The sequence below is a fragment of the Natator depressus genome, chromosome 2, assembly GCF_965152275.1.
Source record: "Natator depressus isolate rNatDep1 chromosome 2, rNatDep2.hap1, whole genome shotgun sequence".
In the NCBI taxonomy this organism is placed as follows: Eukaryota; Metazoa; Chordata; order Testudines; family Cheloniidae; genus Natator; species Natator depressus.
The window spans coordinates 239,080,973-239,090,060 of NC_134235.1; the positions used below are offsets into that span (position 1 = coordinate 239,080,973).

The 9,088-nt window shown below is 43.6% G+C and overlaps 1 long non-coding RNA gene across 1 annotated transcript in view; it reads left to right on the forward strand.

Annotated features, from left to right (window-relative positions):
• The window catches only part of LOC141981785 (uncharacterized), a 56,164-nt gene extending 54,120 nt beyond the window's left edge, over positions 1-2,044 (forward strand). The window contains exon 3 of the long non-coding RNA XR_012637918.1: positions 1,865-2,044. This is a non-coding gene — a long non-coding RNA (uncharacterized LOC141981785). The remainder of the gene's footprint in view (positions 1-1,864) is intronic.
• The last annotated feature ends 7,044 nt before the right edge of the window (positions 2,045-9,088 follow it).

Below are 9,088 nucleotides of genomic sequence, written 5' to 3' on the forward strand. Positions count from 1 at the left end.
TAGGTCTAAAGTTTTAAATGGTTTTGGTTTTGAGTGCAGTTATGAAAAAAATAATTTTACATTTGTAAGTTGCACTTTCATGATAAAGAGATTGCACTACAGTACTTGTATGAGGTGAATTGAAAAATAATATCTTTTTTGTTTATCTTTTTATAGTGCAAATACTTGTAATAAAAATATAAAGTGAGCACAGTACACTTTGTATTTTGTGTTGTAATTGAAATATATTTTAAAATTTAGAAAAACATCCAAAATATTTATAATAAATTTAAATTCATATTCTATTATTGTTTAATAATGCGATTAAAACTGATTAAGCACAACTTTTTTTAAATCTAGTTAATTTGTTTTGTGTTAATTGCATACATTAACTGCAATTAATTGACAGCCCTAATTATTTTTATTAGTGATGTCCTGCTTCATGGAAGATGCAAGGCCCATATGTACAAATACTGACTTTTCATTTGTGCAGGACATGTTTCATTACCATAATATGCCAAACACACTGGAACCCATAGAAGCATGTCTCACAGGAAGTTTTGCTATCAATAGATGAGTAAAAGCAAGCAACAGCTACTACTTACGTGTCTGTTTTCAGATTTACAACATTGTTGTTATGCAAGGGCACTAGGTTAATGGAAGACATGGTGTAATGTCAGCTCATGAACTGACACAGGACCTGACAAAGAAGATCTCTGAGAGAAAGACAACAGATGGTGGCATTTTGGGGGAAGAAGGGTGGAGGGTATTATTTTTCTCTATAATAGAAATGAGGTTCTTTCCTGGAAAAAGTCTATTTAAAAAGGTAGCCAAGCACAGAAGACACAACCAGATCCTTCCAATATTTAAACAATCTCTTTAGAGAAATGTATTCTTAACAAATCATTCATTTTAAAAATGGAAGAAGATTAGAACAAATGCTGACTTTACTCAACTGCAACTCAGTCACCTTTCATGAGCGAGCAGCTCAGATGTTCAATTCTAGCTAAAAATAATTTATGGCAACAAAGTTAATTGAAAACATCCATACCTAGAACTTTCATCCATATAAAATTCACATGGTCTAAAAAGCAAACTATGTTCTAAATGAAGTGGAGGAGGAAGTGATTTGAGTCTGTTTAGCACTTAGCTCCCCTAACATTGTGCTGCAATTGTGTATATCACAATTCAAGTTTCCTCTATGTGAACTGGAGGAGGCTGTTTCAGAGGCATTTCTGATAGACATATCAGACTATTGGATGAGGAATCATATGGATGAGAAGGACAAGGCTAAAGTGATTAATTTAATTCAGAGAGAAAGAGAGGGATGGGATCCAGTAATAAGAACATTCCTGGATCCGTGTGTAAGAGTAATCCTTATGTATCTTTCCCTATGCAATAAGAATTTGTAGAAAAACACATGCCAGAACCCTTGTAGTATGCATAAATTACTGTACTGATGGTAGGTCACACTAGCTATTAAGGTATCATCTGGGTTAATAAATTATTATCAGATATTTTAATAAATGGTTAATCAATAATTATAGATTGTTATACAATCCAATAGGTCAATGGGTTGCTTATAACCATCTATGACACCTGTTTACTGATGTGCTGCTAGCCATTTATAGCATATGCTACTTATTACTACTACTAATATATATTATGTATATAATATCCAATATATAATTAAATTAACATGGCTAATATAATGTTATCACAAATAAAAAGTGGAAGTTAAATTATGAAAGGAATGTGCGTTCTTATGAAACATGCAATGTATATAGTAAAAAGGCGTTAAAATGTAAAGAAGTCCTGCTACTTAATAAAAAATCCTAAAAGAGTTTCAGATAGAAGCCACAACATGTTTTGTTTTCTTTTTCAGATGGCTCTGGGATTTGAAATACGAAACCAACCCAGCACCAAGGAAAATCTGGAAATATAAGAAGTAAAGTCCAACCACTGAAATCCTATTGAAAAGTTCTGTTTAACTGTGATGTAAAATAAATGTTCCTAAAGGAGAAAGAACAAAAACTATATGGTGGCATTTGCTAAATTAAAAAAAAACAACAACATGTTCTAAATTGGAAATAGGTCCAAATGGTTTAGAGTTAAGACCTATTAAAATATTGTACAAAAATGTTCAGTTTGGTTAAATTCAGTAATATTGACACAAATAATCTTCAATTACCTACAGGACTGTGCCCACAAAAATTTGGTAGAATATGGTTTCTAATTGTTGAAAAATCTTTCTAGGCAAAAATGTATACTTTAAAATCTATGCAGCATAGTTGTAGCCTGGAAAGCTCTGTGTGGCTCAAAAGCTTGTCTCTCTCACCGACAGAATTCAGTCCAATAAAAGATATTACTTCACCTACTCTAAAATGTATAAGACGCCAAGGTGGGTGGGTGGAGCAAGGGGCAGCTACAATGAAGGATACTTAATAGTATTGGCATGAAAACTAAACTATTTCAAATTGGAATAAAAAGAAAGAGGACTTGTGGCACCTTAGAGACTAACAAATTTATTAGAGCATAAGCTTTCGTGAGCTACAGCTCACTTCATCGGATGCATTCAGTGGAAAATATAGTGGGGAGATTTTATATAAACAGAGAACATGAAACAATGGGTGTTACCATACAGACTGTAAAAAGAGTGATCAGGAAAGGTGAGCTATTACCAGCAGGAGGGGGTGTGGGGGGGAACCTTTTGTAGTGATAATCAAGGTGGGCCATTTCTAGCAGTTGACAAGAACAGTAGGAGGGAAAATAAACAAGGGGAAATAGTTTTACTTTGTGTAATGACACATCCACTCCCAGTCTTTATTCAAGCCTAAGTTAATTGTATCCAGTTTGCAAATTAATCCCAATTAAGCAATCTCTCGTTGGAGTCTGGTTCTGAAGTTTTTTTTGTTGAAGCATTGTGACCTTTAGGTCTGTAATCGAGTGACCAGAGATTGAAGTGTTCTCCAACTGCTTTTCGAATGTTATAATTCTTGACATCTGATTTGTGTCCATTTATTCTTTTACGTAGAGACTGTCCAGTTTCACCAATGTACATGGCAGAGGGGCATTGCTGGCACATAGAATCATAGAATATCAGGGTTGGAAGGGACCTCAGGAGGTCATCTAGTCCAACCCCCTGCTCAAAGCAGGACCAATCCCCAACCAAATCAACCCAGCAAGGGCTCTGTCAAGCCTGACCTTAAAAACCTCTAAGGAAGGAGATTCTACCACCTCCCTAGGTAACGCATTCCAGTGTTTCACCACCCTCCTAGTGAAAAAGTTTTTCCTAATATCCAACCTAAACATCCCCCACTGCAACTTGAGACCATTACTCCTTGTCCTGTCCTATTCTACCACTGAGAATAGTCTAGAACCATCCTCTTTGGAACCACCTCTCAGGTAGTTGAAAGCAGCTATCAAATCCCCCCTCATTCTTCTCTTCTGCAGACTAAACAATCCCAGTTCCCTCAGCCTCTCCTCATAAGTCATGTGTTCCAGACCCCTAATCATTTTTGTTGCCCTTCGCTGGACTCTCTCCAATTTATCCACATCCTTCTTGTAGTGCGGGGCCCAAAACTGGACACAGTACTCCAGATGAGGCCTCACCAATGTCGAATAGAGGGGAATGATCACGTCCCTCGATCTGCTGGCTATGCCCCTACTTATACATCCCAAAATGCCATTGGCCTTCTTGGCAACAATGGCACACTATTTACTCATATCCAGCTTCTTGTCCACTGTCACACCTAGGTCCTTTTCCGCAGAACTGCTGCCTAGCCATTCGGTCCCTAGTCTGTAGCGGTGCATTGGGTTCTTCCGTCCTAAGTGCAGGACCCTGCACTTATCCTTGTTGAACCTCATCAGATTTCTTTTGGCCCAATCCTCCAATTTGTCTTGGTCCCCCTGTATCCTATCCCTGCCCTCCAGCATATCTACCACTCCTCCTAGTTTAGTATCATCCTCAAATTTGCTGAGAGTGCAATCCACACCATCCTCCAGATCATTTATGAAGATATTGAACAAAACCGGCCAGAGGACCGACCCTTGGGGCACTCCACTTGATACCGGCTGCCAACTAGACATGGAGCCATTGATCACTATCCGTTGAGCCTGACAATCTAGCCAACTTTCTACCCACCTTATAGTGCATTCATCCAGCCCATACTTCTTTAACTTCCTGACAAGAATACTGTGGGAGACCGTGTCAAAAGCTTTGCTAAAGTCAAGAAACAATACATCCACTGCTTTCCCTTCATCCACAGAACCAGAAATCTCATCATAGAAGGCGACTAGATTAGTCAGGCATGACCTTCCCTTGGTGAATCCATGCTGACTGTCCCTGATCACTTTCCTCTCGTGTAAGTGCTTCAGGATTGATTCCTTGAGGACCTGCTCCATGATTTTTCCGGGGACTGAGGTGAGGCTGACTGGCCTGTAGTTCCCAGGATCCTCCTTCTTCCCTTTTTTAAAGATGGGCACTACATTAGCCTTTTTCCAGTCATCCGGGACTTCCCCCGTTGGCCATGAGTTTTCAAAGATAATGGCCAATGGCTCTGCAATCACATCCGCCAATTCCTTTAGCACTCTCGGATGCAATGCATCCGGCCCCATGGACTTGTGCTTCTCCAGCTTTTCTAAATAGTCCCTAACCCCTTCTTTCTCCAGAGAGGGCTGGCCACCTACTCCCCATGCTGTGATGCCCAGCGCAGCAGTCTGGGAGCTGACCTTGTTCGTGAAGACAGGCAAAAAAAGCATTGAGTACATTAGCTTTTTCCACATCCTCTCTCACTAGCTTGCCTCCCTCATTCAGTAAGGGGCCCACACTTTCCTTGGCTTTCTTCTTGTTGCCAACATACCTGAAGAAACCCTTCTTGTTACTCTTGACATCTCTTGCTAGCTGCAGCTCCAGGTGTGATTTGGCCCTCCTGATTTCATTCCAACATGCCCGAGCAATATTTTTATACTCTTCCCTGGTCATTTGTCCAATCTTCCACTTCTTGTAAGCTTCTTTTTTATGTTTAAGATCTGCAAGGATTTCACTGTTAAGTCAAGCTGGTCGCCTGCCATATTTACTATTCTTTCGACACATCGGGATGGTTTGTCCCTGTAACCTCAATAGGGATTCCTTGAAATACAGCCAGCTCTCCTGGACTCCTTTCCCTTTCATGTTATTCCCCCAGGGGATCCTACCCATCAGTTCCCTGAGGGAGTCGAAGTCTGCTTTCCTGAAGTCCAGGGTCTGTATTCTGCTGCTTACCTTTCTTCCCTGTGTCAGGATCCTGAACTCAACCAACTCATGGTCACTGCCTCCCAGATTCCCATCCACTTTTGCTTCCCCCACTAATTCTTCCTGGTTTGTGAGCAGCAGGTCAAGAAAAGCTCCCCCCCTAGTTGGCTCCTCTAGCACTTGCACCAGGAAATTGTCCCCTACATTTTCCAAAAACTTCCTGGATTGTCTATGCACCGCTGTAGTGCTCTCCCAGCAGATATCTGGAAGATTAAAGTCGCCCATGAGAACCAGGGCATGTGATCTAGTAGCTTCTGCGAGTTGCCGGAAAAAAGCCTCATCCACCTCATCCCCCTGGTCCGGTGGTCTATAGCAGACTCCCACCACTACATCACCCTTGTTGCTCATGCTTCTAAACTTAATCCAGAGACACTCAGGTTTTTCTGCAGTTTCATACCGGAGCTCTGAGCAGTCATACTGTTCCCTTACATACAGTGCTACTCCCCCACCTTTTCTGCCCTGCCTGTCTTTCCTGAACAGTTAATAACCATCCATGACAGTACTCCAGTCATGTGAGTTATCCCACCAAGTCTCTGTTATTCCAATCACGTCATAATTCCTTGACATCACCAGGACCTCCAGTTCTCCCTGCTTGTTTCCAAGGCTTTGTGCATTTGTATATAGGCACTTGAGATAACCTGCTGATCGCCCCTCATTCTTAGTATGAGGTAGGAGCCCTCCCCTCACAGATGTTCCTGCCTGTGCTTCCTCCCGGTATCCCGCTTTCCCACTTACTTCAGGGCTTTGATCTCCTTCCCCCGGTGAACCTAGTTTAAAGCCCTCCTCACTACGTTAGCCAGCCTGCTCGCAAAGATGCTCTTTCCTCTCTTCGTTAGGTGGAGCCCGTCTCTGCCCAGCACTCCTCCTTCGTGGAACACCATCCCATGGTCAAAGAATCCAAAGCCTTCTCTCCGACACCACCTGCGTAACCATTCGTTGACTTCCACGATTCGACGGTCCCTACCCCGGCCTTTTCCTTCCACGGGGAGGATGGACGAGAACACCACTTGCGCCTCAAACGCCTTTATCCTTCTTCCCAGAGCCACGTAGTCCGCAGTGATCCGCTCAAGGTCATTCTTGGCAGTATCATTGGTGCCCACATGGAGAAGCAGGAAGGGGTAGCGATCCGAGGGCTTGATGAGTCTCGGCAGTCTCTCCGTCACATCGCGAATCTTAGCCCCTGGCAAGCAGCAGACTTCTCTGTTTTCCCGGTCAGGGTGGCAGATAATGACTCAGTCCCCCTGAGGAGAGATTCCCCGACCACCGCCACCCACCTCCTTCTCTTGGAAGTGGTGGTCGTGGAACCCCCAACCTCAGGACAACGCATCTCATGCCTTCCAACCAGCAGAGTCTCCTTCTGTTTTCTCCCCCCAGATGTATCATCTGGTCCACTCTCCGCAATGGTACCTGTGGAGAGAACATGAAAACGGTTATTTACCTGTGTCCGCGTTGCTGGTACCCGGACATTCCCCCTTCTTCTTCTGGAGGTCACATGTTGCCAAGCTTCCTCACTGGCCTCTTGGCTCCGCTGTGCAACCTGCTCTAAATCTTTAGAGCTTTGTGCCCGTAGAAGCATATCCTGACTTTTATCCAGAAAATCCTCAGATTCTCGTATGCAATGCAGGGTCGATATCTGTTGCTCCAGACCTTCGATCTTCTCTTCCAATATGGAGACCAGCTTGCACTTTGTACAGACAAAGTTGCTTCTGTCCTGTGGAAGAAAGACAAACATGGCACATCCAGTGCAGGTCACAATAGCTGAACCCCCCCCTTCCATATCACCTTCCTACTATGAGCTTCCTCAGAGAAGTTGGCAAGATGTAAGCCTCACTGGGCTCACTCCAGGCGAACTCCCAGACAAACTCCTGCTGTGTGCTGCTCTGCTGTTCCCCGCTGCTCAGCTGGTTCGCCGCTGCTCAGCTGGTTCGCGGAGCTCTGGCTATTTTTATACATGATGGCATATATCACATTGGTAGATGTGCAGGTGAACAAGCCTCTGATAGTGTGGCTGATGTGATTAGGCCCTATGATGGTGTCCCCTGAATAGATTTGTGGGCACAGTTGGCAATGGGCTTTGTTGCAAGGATAGGTTCCTGGGTTAGTGGTTCTGTAGTGTGGTGTGTGGTTGCTGGTGAGTATTTGCTTCAGGCTAGGGGGCTGTCTGTAGGCAAAGACTGGCCTGTCTCCCAAGATTTGTGAAAGTGATGGGTCATCCTTCAGACGAGGTTGTAGATCCTTGATGATGCGTTAGAGAGGTTTTAGTTGGGGGCTGAAGGTGATGGCTAGTGGCGTTCTGTTATTATTTTTGTTGGGCCTGTCTTGTAGTAGGTGACTTCTGGGTACTCTTCTGGCTCTGTCAATCTGTTTCTTCACTTCAGCAGGTGGGTATTGTAGTTGTAAGAATGCTTGATAGAGATCTGCAGGTATTTGTCTCTGTCTGAGGGGTTGGAGCAAATGCAGTTGTATCGTAGAGCTTGGCTGTAGACAATGGATCGTGTGGTGTGGTCTGGATGAAAGCTGGAGGCATGTAGGTAAGTATAGCGATCAGTAGGTTTCCCGTATAGGGTGGTGTTTCTGTGACCATCGCTTATTAGCACCGTAGTGTCCTGGAAGTGGATCTCTTGTGTAGACTGGACCAGGCTGAGGTTGATGGTGGGATGGAAATTGTTGAAATCATGGTGGAATTCCTCAAGGGCTTCTTTTCCATGGGTCTAGATGATGAAGATGTCATCAATGTAGCGCAAGTAGAGTAGGGGCATTAGGGGACGAGAGCTGAGGAAGCGTTGTTCTAAGTCAGCCATAAAAATGTTGGCATACTGTGGGGCCATGCGAGTACCCATAGCAGTGCCGCTGATTTGAAGGTATACATTGTCCCCAAACGTGAAATAGTTACGGGTGAGGACAAAGTCACAAAGTTCAGCCACCAGGTTTGCCGTGACATTATCAGGGATACTGTTCCTGATGGCTTGTAGTCCATCTTTGTGTGGAATGTTGGTGTAGAGGGCTTCTACGTCCATAGTGGCTAGGATGGTGTTTTCAGGAAGCTCACTGATGGATTGTAGTTTCCCCAGGAAGTCAGTGGTGTCGAAGATAGCTGGGAGTGCTTGTAGCGTTGGGCCCGAGGAGAGAGTCTAAATAGTCAGACAATCCTGCTGTGAGGGTGCCAATGCCTGAGATGATGGGTCATCCAGGATTTCCAAGTTTATGGATCTTGGGTAGCAGATAGAATACCCCAGGTTGGGGTTCCAGGGGTGTGTGTCTGTGCAGATTTGTTCTTGTGCTTTTTCAGGGTGTTTCTTGAGCAAATGGTGTAGTTTCTTTTGGTAACCCTCAGTGGGATCAGAGGGTAATGGCTTGTAGAAAGTGGTGTTGGAGAGCTGCCTAGCAGCCTCTTGTTCATATTCCGACCTATTCATGATGACGACAGCACCTCCTTTGTCAGCCTTTTTGATTATGATGTCAGAGTTGTTTCTGAGGTTGTGGATGGCATTGTGTTCTGCACGGCTGACGTTATGGGGCAAATGATGTTGCTTTTCCACAATTTCAGCCAGTGCATGTCGGTGGAAGCACTCTATGTAGAAGTCCAGTCTGTTTTGACCTTCAGAAGGAGTCCACCCAGAATCCTTCTTTTTGTAGTGTTGGTAGGAAGGTCTCTGTGGGCTAGTATGTTGTTCAGAGGTGTGTTGGAAATATTCCTTGGTCCTTGCATGGACCTAGGGAATGTTATTTTAATTGGCCTATGTTCTATTTCACACCTAAGTTTCCTCTGGTAATCAATGGAGAGATTTTTATACCAGTTTTTTAATAATGTAATTA